This window comes from Lemur catta, chromosome 4, assembly GCF_020740605.2.
Source record: "Lemur catta isolate mLemCat1 chromosome 4, mLemCat1.pri, whole genome shotgun sequence".
In the NCBI taxonomy this organism is placed as follows: domain Eukaryota; kingdom Metazoa; phylum Chordata; class Mammalia; order Primates; family Lemuridae; genus Lemur; species Lemur catta.
The window spans coordinates 74,090,167-74,105,398 of NC_059131.1; the positions used below are offsets into that span (position 1 = coordinate 74,090,167).

General features: G+C 42.5%; 1 protein-coding gene across 1 annotated transcript in view; it reads right to left on the reverse strand.

Annotated features, from left to right (window-relative positions):
* Window positions 1–15,232, reverse strand: part of NMS (neuromedin S) — a 55,351-nt gene that overhangs the window by 23,611 nt on the left and 16,508 nt on the right. The window contains exons 2-3 of the mRNA XM_045550638.1: window positions 14,879–14,985; window positions 11,487–11,667 (exon numbers count right to left, since the gene is read on the reverse strand). The gene's annotated coding sequence lies outside the window, so the exon portion shown is untranslated. The remainder of the gene's footprint in view (window positions 1–11,486; window positions 11,668–14,878; window positions 14,986–15,232) is intronic.

The window sequence follows — 15,232 nt, forward strand, 5'->3', positions numbered from 1 at the left end:
CTGAGTTTTTAGTTGGGATGGACCCCGGTAAAGTCAGACAGATTAACAAGAGAAAAATGAACAGAAGGTTAATAACATGATGCTATGGTTTAAATGACAGGGTCCCCTACAAAGTTCATATTAAAACTTAATCTCAACGTAAACAGTGTTAAGGGGTGTGGTCTTTGGCAGGTGATGATCCCCTCGTGAATGGGATTGGTACCATTATAAAAGGCTCCATGTTGAAGGGAGTGCTCTCTTACCCTTCTATCCCTTCCGCCATGTGGAGACACAGCATTCTTTCCCTCTGGAGGATGCAGCAACAAGGTGCCACCTTGGAAGCAAAGAGCAGGCCTCACTAGACAATGTTAGCACCTTGATCTTGGACTTCCCAGCCCCCAGAATTATAAGAAATAAATTCCTGTTCCTTATAAATTACCCAGTCTCAGGTATTTTGTTATAGCAGCACAAATAGGCTAAGACTGCCATCCCCAACACCCAGGCCTTGGACTGGTACTGGTCCGTGGCCTGTTAGGGACAAGGCCACACAGCAGAAGGTGAGCAGCAGCGAGCAAGAGCAAAGGTTCATCTGTATTTACAACCACACCCCATCGCTCACATCACCAAGCTCTGCCTCCCCCCAATCCCAGTCCGTGGAAAAACTCTCCCATGAAACTAGTCCCTGGTGCCAAAAAGGTTGGGGAGCACTGGACTAAGATACACAGATACCTCCTGTGTACCTGGGAAATACCCAGGGAAAATGAGTAAATCTCAAAGAAGTGGCTCACATGCCATCATACCTGGAACAAAGAAAGGAGGGAATGGGGAAAGCTCAGTTATGGCGAGGTGGCCAGAAACAGCACCATAAACAAGGGTAAGGTGTGCTATGCAGATTTAACTCAGTGCTTTCTCCATTGATAAAAAAGTTTCTGGTGATTGAGAGTTACCTTCTCTTCCTGATGCAGACAGAGAGACACCTTACACTTGGAGATCTCTTTTGTAGAAGTACATTTCTCTTTCAAAAGGACAACTTCTCTAGTTTTAAAGCTACTCCTGTGTCTGCTGTTTCCCCAAATCATCAGTTCAAAATGAACCTTATACCAAAGAGGCATATTTTGGGGTGATGTAGTCTGCGTTTGTCTACACACATAGCAAGGGTTTATAGAAAGGTCTATTTTAGAGGCTGGTTGTCAAATCCCCAAAAGCAGTTTGATGGCAGAAAAGGCCAGCCTCCCCCACTGGCTAACATTGTCCCCACCAGCCCGAATACACTTTCTCTTTTCCCCCACTTTCCGTACCTGCATCCTGTACTTTCTCTTGGCCTTTACATCTGCTTTTATACTGGACTATTTAGTATGGGCAGAGGAAGGCAGAGCCATGCAACCTCAGGACAACCAGGACATGCTAACAACAAGATCCATGAAAGTAAGAATCACACGCCTTTACCTGTTTTATATTTTCCTTTGTCAAGAGTAATATATCAGACAGTTGTGCCAGGAACTTGCCCATTGGCCTTTAGCTCCATAAACACATTTCCTCACTCTCCTCTGATCATACAGAGTTGGAAAACGGCAAAATAAACTCCCTTCCCAGCTGGCTTCCAGTTTGTTTCTGTCAACAGGAGAGAAGGCTTGGAGGAGGTTGGAACACAAAAGGAAGAAAGGAGCCATTTTTTTCCTGCCTTGGGTGATGCCTCCAGCAGAGGCAGCACTCACAGTGCTCGCTCCCCGGGTCCTGCAGAGTAATGACAGTGTGTGCTCCCAGCGTCCTGGGGAGAAGTAGAGATGGTCATTGAAACAGCAGCTCTCGTAGGGATCCTGCCAGACAAGCAGAAATGGGCTTTCCTTATGTTCCTCCACCTCTAGGGAGGGATGAGGTTTTCTGCAGTTTCTAACCCCTGGGCAGTGTTCCCTTTTACCATTGTGCTATTCCAGCCTCCATCCTGGAGGAGAATTGATTTCTTTACAGTTTTGTTGAGTTATAATGGACATACAACTGTATATATTTAAACTGTAAGATCTGACAAACTTTAACATAAGTATACACTGTGATACCATCATCGCAATAAGAATAACGAACATATCCATCCCTTTCCAAAGGTCTTGTGCTCCTTTGTAATCTTGCCCTCTCCTTCTCTGACTGCTGATCTGCTTTCTGTGATTACAGCTTGCATGTTATATTAAATATAAATGGAATCACATAGTATCTTCTCCTTTTTTAAAATTTTGAATTCCTTCACTCAACATAATTAAACTGGTCCATGTTGTTGCATGTTTCAATTGTCCATTCCATTTTATTGACAAATAGCATTCCATTGTATGAATATACCACAATTTGTTTATCCATAAATCTGCTGATGGACATTTGGGTTGTTTCCAGTTTTGAGCTATTATAAGTAACACTAAGAACGTTTGTGTACAATCTTTGTATGAATATCTGCTTTCATATCTCTTGAGTAAATACTTAAGTTTAGAATGGCTGGATCATATGGTAGATGTTTATTTAACTTTTATTTTTATTTTCTATTTATTTATTTATTTTTGAGACAGAGTCTCACTTTGTTGCCCAGACCAGAGTGCCGTGGCGTTAGCCTAGCTCACAGCAACCTCAAGCTCCTGGGCTTAAGCAATCCTTCTGCCTCAGGCTTCCAAATAGCTGGGACTACAGGCATGCGCCACCATGCCTGGCTAATGTTTTTTTCTATATATATTTTTAGCTGTCCAGATCATTTCTTTCTATTTTTAGTAGAGATGGGGTCTCGCTCTTGCTCAGGCTGGTCTCCAACTCCTGACCTCGAGCCATCCTCCCGCCTCAGCCTCCCAGAGTGCTAGGTTATTTAACTTTTAAAGAAACCACCAAGTAGTTCTCCAAAGTTGTATTATTTTACATTCCCATCAGAGATGTGTAAGAATTCCAGTTGCTCCACATCCTTGTCAACACTTGGTATAATTAATGTTTTAATTTTTGCCACTCTACTACTTCCAACACTTTTGTAACCAATTCCCTAAATTAACATTCCTCTGTTTTAAATACCTAGAGTGATATCTTTTTTCCTAGCTGGATGCTGACTCAGTATAAGTATTAAGTAACTCACTGACCACATGTTAGATGAATGAATGAATGAATGAATGAATGTGTTATTGAGAGGAAAGCTCTCAGGGCTATGAAAGGTTGAAAAACCAAGAATCATATCTAGACAGGCAGATACTATGATGAGATGAGAATATAAAAACTTTAAGCTGGGTGCAGTGGCTCACACCTGTAATCCCAGCATGTTGGGAGGACGAGGTGGGAGGATCGCTTGAGGCCAGGAGTTTGAGACCAGCCTGAGCAATATAGTGAGACCTCATCTCTTCAAAAAATAAAAAGAGTTACCAGGGCATGGTAGCTCGTGCCTGTAGTCCCAGCTACTTGGGAGGCTGAGGCAGGAGGATCACTTGAGCCCAGGAGTTTGAGACTATAATGAGCTATGATCACATCACCCCATTCCAGCCTGGGTGACAGAGTGAGACCCTATCTCTAAAAAAACAAAAACCAAAAAATCAATCCCACCTCAGCCTCCCAACATGCTGGGATTACAGGTGTGAGCCACTGCACCCAGCTTAAAATAAAGTTTTTATATTCTTATCTCATCATAGTATCTGCCTGCCTAGATATGATTCTTGGTTTTTCAACCTTTCATAGTACTGAGAGCTTTCCTCTCAATAACACATGTAGGAAAAATCAAGAAAAGAATCTCTCGAATCTTCAGCAAATACATAGGGGAAGGTTCAGAGGCATGGAACTGGAGACATTTCAAGGCAGGAAAGAAGAGTAAATAGCTAGTGTTTGGAAATAGAGACTAAGTAATGGGAAAGTGTAGATGAAGGTTGGGTAATTTAGCAAGCAAGAAAGAGTGAATAAGAATGGCAACCAATAGAAAAAAACAATGGCTTACAAAAAGGATAGAGAGAGTTTCCAAGCACAACTTTGGAGAAGGAGGGGTTTTCATGGGGACTGTTTGCCCAAAAGTTTAACTAAAGGCAAGAAAACATAAGCGGCTTGCATTAAACTCTGACCAATACAACACAAAGTGTGCGGGTGTTAGAGAAACAAAGGCCATGAACAGGGGGAAGCAGCCCACATGCCCCAGGACAGACTCAGGAGGTCAGAAGAATGGATCTGACAGTGACACAGGCATTGGTTCTGGCGCCTGCCCCAGCCTGTTTCTTCTGGGCAGGTGCCTGGGCTGGGTGGGTGGTATGGGTCACCTTGCTGCAGGCAGGGGCATGAGTCCTTCTAGCCTGCTGATTAGGGCGCTGGAGGAGAAGGCAGGACTACCGGATCAGGAAAGAAGGGGTGACTCTTGTTTGGTGCTACCAGGAATGCAAAAGGAGTGGGTGGACTCGACAGATGTTTTAGTGGAAGAATCGACGGGAATTGGAGCTGACGGTCTGGAAGCTGATGGACAGGAGGGGGATGGAGAGGCCTCCATGAGGTCAGGCCTGCGGTGCCAAGCAGAGGGGGGCAGCCTTGACGGAGACTGGGAATGCAGGTTTGGAAGGAGACAGTGGGATGAGGGGTGGGATCCCTGCCCGTGTAGGATGCAAACGGGGGCATCAGGATGTGGCCGGAAACAGGTGCCTTGTGCTTAAGAAAGAGCCTGTGTAAATTTAACCATCACGAACACAAGCTTGGTGGCTGAAGTCACTGGAGAAGGTGAGATCACTGTGGGAGGATGAATGAGTGATGAAACATGAGACCAGTGACAGATGCGACCCTGGGGAATATCAGTGCTCAAGGGCGGGGGAGGAAGAGAAGCCGAGAAGGGGTCTGGGAAGGGTTTGTCAGGGAGAGAACCCTGCAGGAGGGGAAGGTCCAAGGAGGAGCGGGGTTCAACAGCACCCAAGGTGGGTGAGGGATGGCGGGAAGCCTTTGACATTTGGGGTGTCATGGGGAGCAGTTTCAGCAAGGGCTGGGGTGGGGAGGCAGGCAGGGCGACAGCCAAGGAGGCAAATGCAGACTGGCCTTCCCAGGGCAGAAGGTGAGGGCCTGGCACAGGAAAGGCTTAGATCAAACTATGCCTCTGAGTGTGTAGGGAACAGGGCAGGGGAGCCCGCGCAGACGGGAAGGTGAAAGGAAATTGAGGAACCAAATGTAGGAACAGAAGGGGACAGAGTCACAAGCCCAGAGGAGGGAGAAGTCTTCTCATGCCTCTGAACCAGGAGGGAGGATGGGTGAGGGCACATGATGGGCAGCGTGTCCTTTCTGTGGACAGAATCAGCTAAGTCACTTCGGGGAGGGTGGGAAGAAGCCTAGAGCTAGAAAGGGTAATTTCAATGCAGAACATCACACATCCCATATTTGATTTGTTAAATTCTCTTTCCAGTTTTTCCTTCCCCATATTTTAATTTTTTAAATATTTTAGTACTTTAATAAGGCAGGCCTGCTTTATTTCTCTCAGGGCTAAGTAATTGAAACGCAGGCCTTGATATCATAGGCACTTCCAGTTGCTGGTGAGAGAGATCTCAGCTGGTTGAGGACAAAATAAATCCCTCTTTCCCTAACTGAAACAAATAAAACTAAATGAAAACACTATGAAATGTTCTTCTACATCATTTAACAATACTTGTCCCTGTTATTTCTGACACAAGAGTTTTACAATGGATCTGAACTTCAGAGATTGTTTCTATGGCTTGTGGAAATAAGCTGTAGCTTCCATGAAAGTTGTAATTCTGATCAGCTTTGCTTTAAAAATGTGTTGCTCTTGGTAATGTTCCATTTGAAATCTGTTTTCTGGAAGGTGTGGGTACTTGTGCATCTTCTTTGCTAGGTCAGAATAGAGTTATGGGCACTTCCCTCATATTCATTTGCATAAAGGTAAAATAATAATAATTAAAACCTGCGACTCTTTGGGGTATTTTATTTAAACGAAGAGTTTGAAAGAATAACTCATGTCAATTAACAATAATAAATGCTTGAGAAGACATGTAGGAACTGAAAAAATGGCTAAGGTCAGGGTGGGGTTAGCATGGTCAATGGAGATGCCCTGCATAACGTGGGCCATTATTCACAGCTTTGCACAGCTAGAGGGGCAGGAGAGGAAGGTTCTGAGAGCTCAAAAAGGCATGGAGGGGGCTCTGAAACTGAAGCCAAAGGCCTAGAGAACCTCCAGAGTCATTTCCCAGGCACTGACTGAGGAAAACCAGCACCCAGGAGAGCTTCATCTTCTTGTATCTTTGGAAGCCATTGGCGTGGCTGGCTTGCTAATAACTGCACTGCTGTCTTTGTTTGCAGAGACAAGCTGCAACCTCAGTAGGATGTCCCCTTTGAGTCACTTTTCCAGTAATGAAGATAGAGTCACAGAGACCCAGAACCTTCTCAGTACCAAAAACATCCTGGATGGATTTCAGGGAGTAATTTGAGGCTGAAAGGAGAGAGAAGCTAAACATCCCTGTGGACACTGAGATCTGATCATTAGCTTCATACAGGCACATGCCATCATGGTTTGTCACTTGTGGAGGAGCACGTATACCTCTGGATATATGAGGAAAGCTGTAAATCCCCACCTCTGAAAAATGGACAGGGATCTCCAGATGCCCAATTTTTTATACCATTTCAGGGCTTTCAGGCACATGGTTCTTTGTACAGTTCTTTTCACGAATCCTTACTACCAACAACCACACACTCTTGGGGGAAGTTTTCTTTTAATGTAGTCCCCAGACCACTTGTTTCTGAAACACCTGGGGTGTGCACAAGAAATGCAGGTTCTTGGGCCCCATCGCACACTCTAAATCAGTGTTGCTGGGTGCAGTGCCCAGGAATCTACATTGTAAATAAGCTTTACTTCTGCTATACTCTGAGTTTGAGAACCCCTGCCTATAGGTAAGAATCTCAGTGCAAGCAGAACTAGGCAATTTCTCTTGTTCACTCAATGGCTCATTCTCAGCCCAGGTTGGACCCCTTCTGCCTTCTGTCTCCAGCCAGCATGATCCTGGGATTTCCTCTCACCATTTCCTCAGAGAGCCTCAGCATATGCAAAGTTACTTTTATACTGGTTCTGGAAAATCACTTACAAAGGTAAGTCTTATGCCAAAAATAGACAAATAACAGACCACTCCCCTGAAGCCAAGTGAAAGGTCTTGGGTGATCCAGGCTACAGCCCAGCTCCATCTCAGCTGCAGTCATCCATGTGATCTGCATGCTGTCCTCCGACCACTTAAATACCATCCATGCACTCGCCTAAGCAGCCCTGGTGGGTGGGAAGTTTCAAGGAGGCTTTTATGACCAGAATCTGTCATTTAGATTAGCAGTATGCAAACCACACCCAAGCTTTGTGGGCTGCTCTGCTCTGTGGGCATCCTGGCCTTTTCATTTTATGACCCACCGTGAATAATTCTCACAGTGCTCTATGTCCCTATTAATCAGATGTCACAGATCATTTTTTCACCCCAGGGCCATACTTTAATGCCATTTAGTGATGCTTTTCCTTGGGACTCTGTATTTTTACTACCTATCATGACATCCTAGGAGCATGCCTCCGGGAACTCATTGAGGCACACATATTACCCACTACAGAGGAAGCGATCAGTTCACAGGAAATAAAACTGGACTATGACAGCACATTTATTCCTCTCCTTCTCATGTTAGTAATTTCCTATTTGGAAAGTCTGCAGATCATTTCATGGACTGACTCAGTTCCTTACTGTGTGAAGACTACAGGATTCTTGCAATTATAATTACCCAGCTATAATATCTGACCACCACCATCTTGATCAGAAAGCACAGATCCAAGTCCTAAGTCCATGACATAATATTAAGCATCTGTATGAAAAGACTCTGGGCTGTCTTATGAATCTTTAAAAACTGTAATGTGTCCACAAATGGAAAAATAAGGATTTATTTTTCTTTCACACCAACTCTGAAGTATTCAGACTATTATTTCCTTTGGACATTTGGAATCCACAAACCAAAATCACAATGGCCAATATTTGAAGTTGTCTATTTTACATAGATGATTATATTAGTTACACTATTCATAAAGAGACCCAGTCTTTAGGGGTCTTTGGTACAAGAAAAATTACTAATCACTGGGAAAGACTGGTCCCTGAATGGTACAGAGAAGAAGGCAGACCAACTAGGACATTGGGACACAAAGAGGAACATGGTGGTGAGTTCCCTGGGTTTGTGACTAAGTACGTGAGAAGCCAGCAACCCGGAAATGCCAACAGGTTTCTGACAAAAAAAAGAAAAAGGATAAAAGGAAAAGCCCACTTTATTCTAGGCATGCAAGGCTGGTTCAACATTTGAAAATTATTCACTGTAACCTACCACACATACAGGCTCAAGAAGAAAAACCACATGATGTATCAATCAATGCATTAAAATATTTGACAAAATTCAACACCCATTCATGACAAAAAACACCCCCTTTCAGAAAAATAGGAATAGTGGATAACTTCCTCAACTTGTTAAAAAGCACCGACAAAAAACTCACAGCTAACATTATACTTAATGGTGAAAAGTGTCATGATTTCCCTCTAAGACCAAGAACAAGTCAAGGATGTCTGTTTCACTCTTATTCAACCTAGTATTACAACGTATAGCCAGTATAATAAGGCAAGAATAAGAAATAAAAGATATACACACAGATTGGAAAGAAATAAAACTGTCCCTGTTTTCAGGTGACATGGTTGTCTGTACAGAAGATCTCAAAGGAGAATTAAAAAAAACCTCATAGAGCTAATAAGCAAGTTCAGAAGGGTGACACAATTCAAGGTAAATATACCAAAAAAAAAAAAAAAAGTATTTCTATATACTAGCAATGAACAAGTGGACACCAGAGGTAAAAAATACAAAACCATTTACAATTTCTTGAAAAATAAAATACTTAGGTGTAAATCTGATAAAACATATACAGGATCTGTATGCTGAAAAGTACAAAGTGCTGATGAAAGAAATAAAATAAGTCCTAAATAAGTGGAAAGACACATCAATAAGTCCTAAATAAGTGGAAAGACACATCATGTTCATGGTTTAAAAGACTCAACATAGTAAAGATGTCAGTCCTCCCCAAATTGATACACAGGTTTAACACAATTCCTATCAAAGTTCCAGATAGAATTTTTGTGGAGACAAGTTTATACTAAAATTTCTACGGCAACATAAAGAAACTAGAATAGCTAAAATAATTTTGACAAAGAAGAATGAAGTGAGAGTATGCATCTACCTAATTTGCAGATTTCTTATTTAGCTACAGTAATCAAGAATGTTTGGCACTGACAGAGAGATAGAGAGATCAATGGAAGAATGGAGAATCCAGAAAGAGACCCACACAAGTACAAATGCCCAACTATTTTTTGACAAAGGTATGAAAGCAATTCTATGGAGGAAAGATAGCCACTTCAACAAAGGGTGCTGGAGCAATTGGATATCCATTGGCAAAAAAGTGACCCTTAATCTAAGTCTCATGCCTTATGCAAAAGTTAACTCACAATGGATCATGGATTTAAATGTAAAATATAAACATATGAAACATTTAAGAAAAAGAAATCTGAGAAAATATTCAAGAGCTAGGGCTAGGCAAAGAGCTCTTATACTTGAATCTGAAAGCATAAGCCCTAAAATTAAAAATTGATATATTGGATTTCATCAAAATTAAAGGCTTTTGTTCTGCTAAACACTTTGTAAAGACAATGAAAAGGAAAGTTAACAGATCAGAAGAAAATATTTGTAAACCACATATCAGACAAAGAACAAATACCTAGAATATATAAAGAACTCTCAAAACACAACAATAAACACAAAATCCAATTAGAAAATGGGCAGAAGACAAAAGACATTGCAACGAAAGCTAGTACAGATGACAAGCACACGAGAATGTTCAATATCATTTGCCATGAAGGAAGGATAGATGGAACTAGCTATTGAGGTCTGGAGTGGCAGGTATTGCATTAGGCATTCGTGGAGGATACATAGATGAATTTGACAAGGATCCTGCTCTCAAGAAATTTACAGTCTAATAGGGCAGGGAAGGTCTAAGAAAAATATTATGTCAAGATGGTGGTAATTGTCCCAATAGGTAGAGTTTCTAGCTGACATGCATTAGGAAAGACATTGTGTTGACATTTGACACAACGAACGGGTAGGGCCTGGGCAAGAAGAGATGTGGAGAGAAAACATTTCAGGTGGAGAGAAGCAGGAGCAAGCCTTGGAGTTAGGAGCGTGTAGGGTTCGGTTGGGCTGGTGCTCTGGAGGGAGAAGGGGAGTGCTGAGCCGGGAGTTGAGGTTGGAAAGGTGAGGTGGAGTCATAGCAAGGAGAATTATGAAAGTATTTGTTAGAAATGCGCCCCTTGGGCCAGGGACAGTGGCTCACGCCTGTAATCCTAGCACTCTGGGAGGCTGAGGCAGGAGGATTGCTTGAGGTCGGGAGTTCTAGACCAACCTGAGCAAAAGCAAGACCTTGTCTCTACCAAAAATAGAAAAATTAGCTGGGCATGGTAGTGCATGCCTGTAGTCCTAGCTACTGGGGAGGCTGAGGCAGGAGGATTGCTTGAGGCCAGCAGTCTGAGGTTGTAGTGAGCTATGATGACGCCACTGCACTCTTGCTAGGGTGACAGAGCAAGACTCTGTCTCCAAAAAAAAAAAAAAAAAAGTTCTCCTTGTGTCAAAATGAGCATGATTGATTTTAGTAAAATATGAAAAGCATTTCATTTGGTAACTTGTAGGAGCAAACTGAATGCCCTTCTACTCCTAGGCTGCCACTGTATACTTTGAGAAGAGAGATGCCAGCTGCTGATCCTATTGCTGTGGTGCTCATAAAACATGGAGAATGGAGCTAATGGAGGAAATATAAGGACAAAAGGAATGTCTATTCATGTTCTCAAGAAATATCTGCTCCAGTAGATAATCTATCTACCACTGATTCAACTGATTTCCAAGCTCCTCTTTTAAAATGCAAACACTCTCAGAAATTTGAGATTGGATTTGAGGGAAGCTGAGTTAAATAATTTATAGAGTTATGCTTTATTTTATTTGACCATATGTTTCTATAGCAGTCTGTTCCATTTGCAAGCTTTTAGATAATCCATCAGATTAAAGGGTAAGAAAAAGATCAGAGACATCTCTCTAAAGGAAGATTCAGTCACTGTGTTGCTGATACGTCCACTGGAACTTTCAAATACATAACTTCAACATAACTTTATGTAATAAATATGCTATTCCAAGCACACAGGGAAACTAGATCCTGTTCTGGAAGCCTAAATTAATGATTATGAATTAGGTCATCTTCCCACCACGTCTAGAAAAAATCAGCCTCAACTTTGAATAGAAGAATGTCTGATCTCCCAACCCCATTTTTTTTTTTTCAGTGCAGAAAGACTTTTATTTCTCAAGGAGCCAGGCAAGGAGATGAGAGTAATTTCTCAAACCCATTCCCTGGAGAATTTGGGGACTAAGGTTTTTAAAGGTGGTTTGGCAAACAAGGAGTTAGGAAACTGGGTCTGCTGATTGGCTGGGGATGAACTCACAGGGTTGGGAAGCAGAAATCCTCTTCTCAGTTGGGACATTTCCTGGGTATGGGGTCTCAAGGCTTGCTGGGTCCATTCCCACGCATGTCCACAGGTCTGGTTGACATCAGTGGGTCCCCAAGAATGCAGAGTCTGAAGAATATCTCAAAGATGGTGTTAGGCTTTCCAATAGCAAGGCTACCTGTAGAAGTTGTTGGGGAAGTCACAAATGTTGCCCCTGTCAGATATACGTACCACTTAAGCAGTGAGCAGTTACAGCAGTAAGCAATTGAGGGAACAATGGCTGGTTAACTTCTGGCTATATCCATACTTTTATGGAAATCATACTTTTATTACTATTTATCTTTTATGGTTTTACACTATTTTAATATAGGCAGTTTCAACCCCCGTCCCAGAACTGCAGGCCGCCACCACGACTCCCCATCTGCTCCCCAGGCATCATCTCATTCCTCCAAGCCTCCAGCTGCACCCTCACGAGGCTGCTGAAACTCCAGCCCCGGGGCTGACATCTCCACAGAGAGGTCCAACAAACCAGGAATGGGAGATGGGGCCCAGCGCTACACCTCCCAGCCGCCCCGGCCGCTGACCCGGCAAGAAACCTCCCAACCCTATTTTGTGGAGTAGGGCAGTACTGTACAAAACACTGCTTCTCAAAATTTAACATGCATACAAATTCTAATACTTGCAGATCTTGTTGAACGGTTGATTAAGTCTGAGTGAGGCCCAAGAGGACTTGAACAACACCATAAACCTACTAGATCTAATAGAACTATACAGAACACTCTACCCAACAGCAACAGAACACACATTCTCACATGCTCCTGGGACATTTTCCAGGATAGACTGTATTTTAAGCCACAGATTAAGTTTCAATAGATTAAAAGAGAGATACTATATAAAGTATACTTTCTGACCACAGTGGGATAAAATTAGAAATCACTAACAGAAAAAAAAACTGGAAAATTTAAAAATTATAGGAAAAAACCTCTAAAGAATCTCCAAATTTTGGCCCAGGGCCTGACATACTATAGGCATTCAACACATGATAATAGGTATCAACACGTGATTGAGGTTGAGTGGGGATAATTATTATGAAAGAGAATCTGCTTGCCATATATTTGCAACTTGGGAGAGGAGGCAGTTGTAAGTTATTATTTTAGTACATAGTTAAGAAAAACATTATCATTGCTTCCCACAGCAAGGAGAGGGGAGTCTCAAGGTAGTCATTTGCTCTTTAGGAATATTGACATACCCTTACGGTCTATTCTTGGCTCATATACATGTGCTTCAGTCTGTTGGATCTTAATATTTTATGTATTCCAATAGTTGGCTTAACATGAAGCAGCATATTCACAGGAAGGCCTATTTCAGAAAACAATCAATGAACATAAAACAATTTAAAATGATGACACAAAATTAATACTAACATTCATCCCATAATTTTACAAGTCTGGCCTTTCTCATTTTTACTCCATACATGCAAAGCAAGAAAGGGCTAGTGCTATTTGTAGTGGGGAGGTTTGGGGAGCCACAGAGCACGGGTTACTTTTGTCCACAATCCTCCAACGGGTCAGTAGGAAACAGGGGCTGTGGTGGCTTGTCCTAGGGCAACTTCGTTAAGCTGTGCAGCTAGAATTCCCTTGCCCATCTGGCCACGGGAGGCACTTGTGTGAGGCTTGAAGTGAAGCAGTGACAGGTTTATAACAGGAAGGTCGGTGGGGAGTCAGGCCCCCTCGCAGGTCATGAACTGTGCTGCAGATCTGTGGGCCCACCTTGGTGGGAGGCAGCAGCCCGATCCCCAACTCTTCCAGCTCCAGCTCAATTTCTCCTTGGGATTCTCTGCCTCCTGGGCCAGGTACATGTTTACCTCTGTGGCAAAGGGTGCCCAGCTTCTCTGGCTGGTCACAGGCATCATCACATCACCGAAGTCGGAGGTGTGGAAGTGGGATAGGATGATGCAGGTCTGAGTCCCTCCTTGCAGGTTCCAGTTGATTCCAGTTCGCCCTCATCTCACACCCCTCTTTCTTTCCTCGCTGCCTTCCCGACTAACCGCAGGCTCATGCCAGATGCAGAATCGATTCTGTGCATGTATTAGCTGTTTAGCCCCCTCCCACACTGCATAAGGCTAAGTCCCTATAATAAATCCCACATTCTGTATCACTTCTAGTGGTTGTGCTTCTCTGATTGAACTCTGATGTCTACGTGGGGAAATATCCACATTTTTTTCATCTTTTCCTGAACCTCGTCCTTAATGCTGACACATTAGAATAAAGAAGCTCAAACTTTGGGGGCTCCAGAGATCATCCAAGGTGGGGGATATAGGTACATCATTAAAAAAGAAACAAACAAAACTGGGAAAAATTCACCAGAACAACAAAACACATCAACATTTAAAATATAGAAATTTAGCACCATTATTTTCTTGTTTCTTTTATGTCTTTTGGTTTTTTTCTTTAAATGTCATGATGAAAATTTTAGAAATTCAGCTAAGTAAAAAGAAAATAATTAAAGCAAAACCTTAATCCCACCACTTATATGTAACCATGGTTAGCATTCTGTTGATTATCTTCCTATTATATTTTACGCCCACAGACAAGGTAATCCAAAAAGAACTAAACACTTTTAAAAATGTCAGGCATGATGGCTCATGCCTGTAATACCAGCACTTTGGGAGGCTGAGGTGGGAGGATAGCTTGAGACCAAGAGTTTGAGTTAGCCTGGGCAACACTGTGAGAACCCCATCTCCATAATAAATTAAAAAATTAAAAATTAGCCAGGCATGATGACTCACACCTGTAGTCCTAGCTACTTGGGAAGCTAAGATGGAAGGATTGTTCAAGCCCAGGAGTTTGAGCTTACAGTGAGCTATGATTGCAACACTGCATTTCAGCCTGAATGACAGAGTAAGACTTTGTCTCAAACTAAAAATAGAATCAAAATTAAAATGTGGCTGGGCGCGGTGGCTCACGCCTATAATCCTAGCACTCTGGGAGGCCGAGGCGGGTGGATCGCTCAAGTTCAGGAGTTCGAGACCAGCCTGAGCAAGAGCAAGACCCTGTCTCTACTAAAAATAGAAACAAATTAGCTGGCCAACTAAAATATATATAGAAAAATTAGCCGGGCATGGTGGCACATGCCTGTAGTCCCAGCCACTCAGGAGGCTGAGGCAGTAGGATCGCTTAAGCCCAGGAGTTTGAGGTTGCTCTGAGCTAGGCTGATGCCATGGCACTCACTCTAGCCAGCGCAACAAAGTGACACTCTGTCTCAAAAAATAATAATAATAAAAAAAAAAAAATTAAATTAAAATGTATTACTCAGTCAAATAGGCTACATCTAAATACACAGTCAAAAGCAATTTATAAACAAACTGTCATAGCTGTTTCTGTACTCACAGTTGTTCACTCTGTGCCTCTTGTGTCACACGATGGTAAATCTCAGACTCTCTGTGGCATCTGTCTGCCAATGGTTGAAATGGCTTCCTCAATGTGCAGCTTCATTTCTGCAAGAGGAGGTACAACAGGAGATCTTTAGATAGTCCCACAGGAAATCTCATGTTCATGTATAATCTAGTCTCTGAGTGACATAATTATGAAAGTTCAGTTCCTTTCAAATCACCCTGTAATTTCTAATACAAATGTCATCATACTATGCATGTACTGTTTTGTAATGTGTGTTTTTCCACATACATAGGAGATGTTCACAATCTATTTTTTTAAACAGATAAACACTGTTCAGGGTCTTGCATT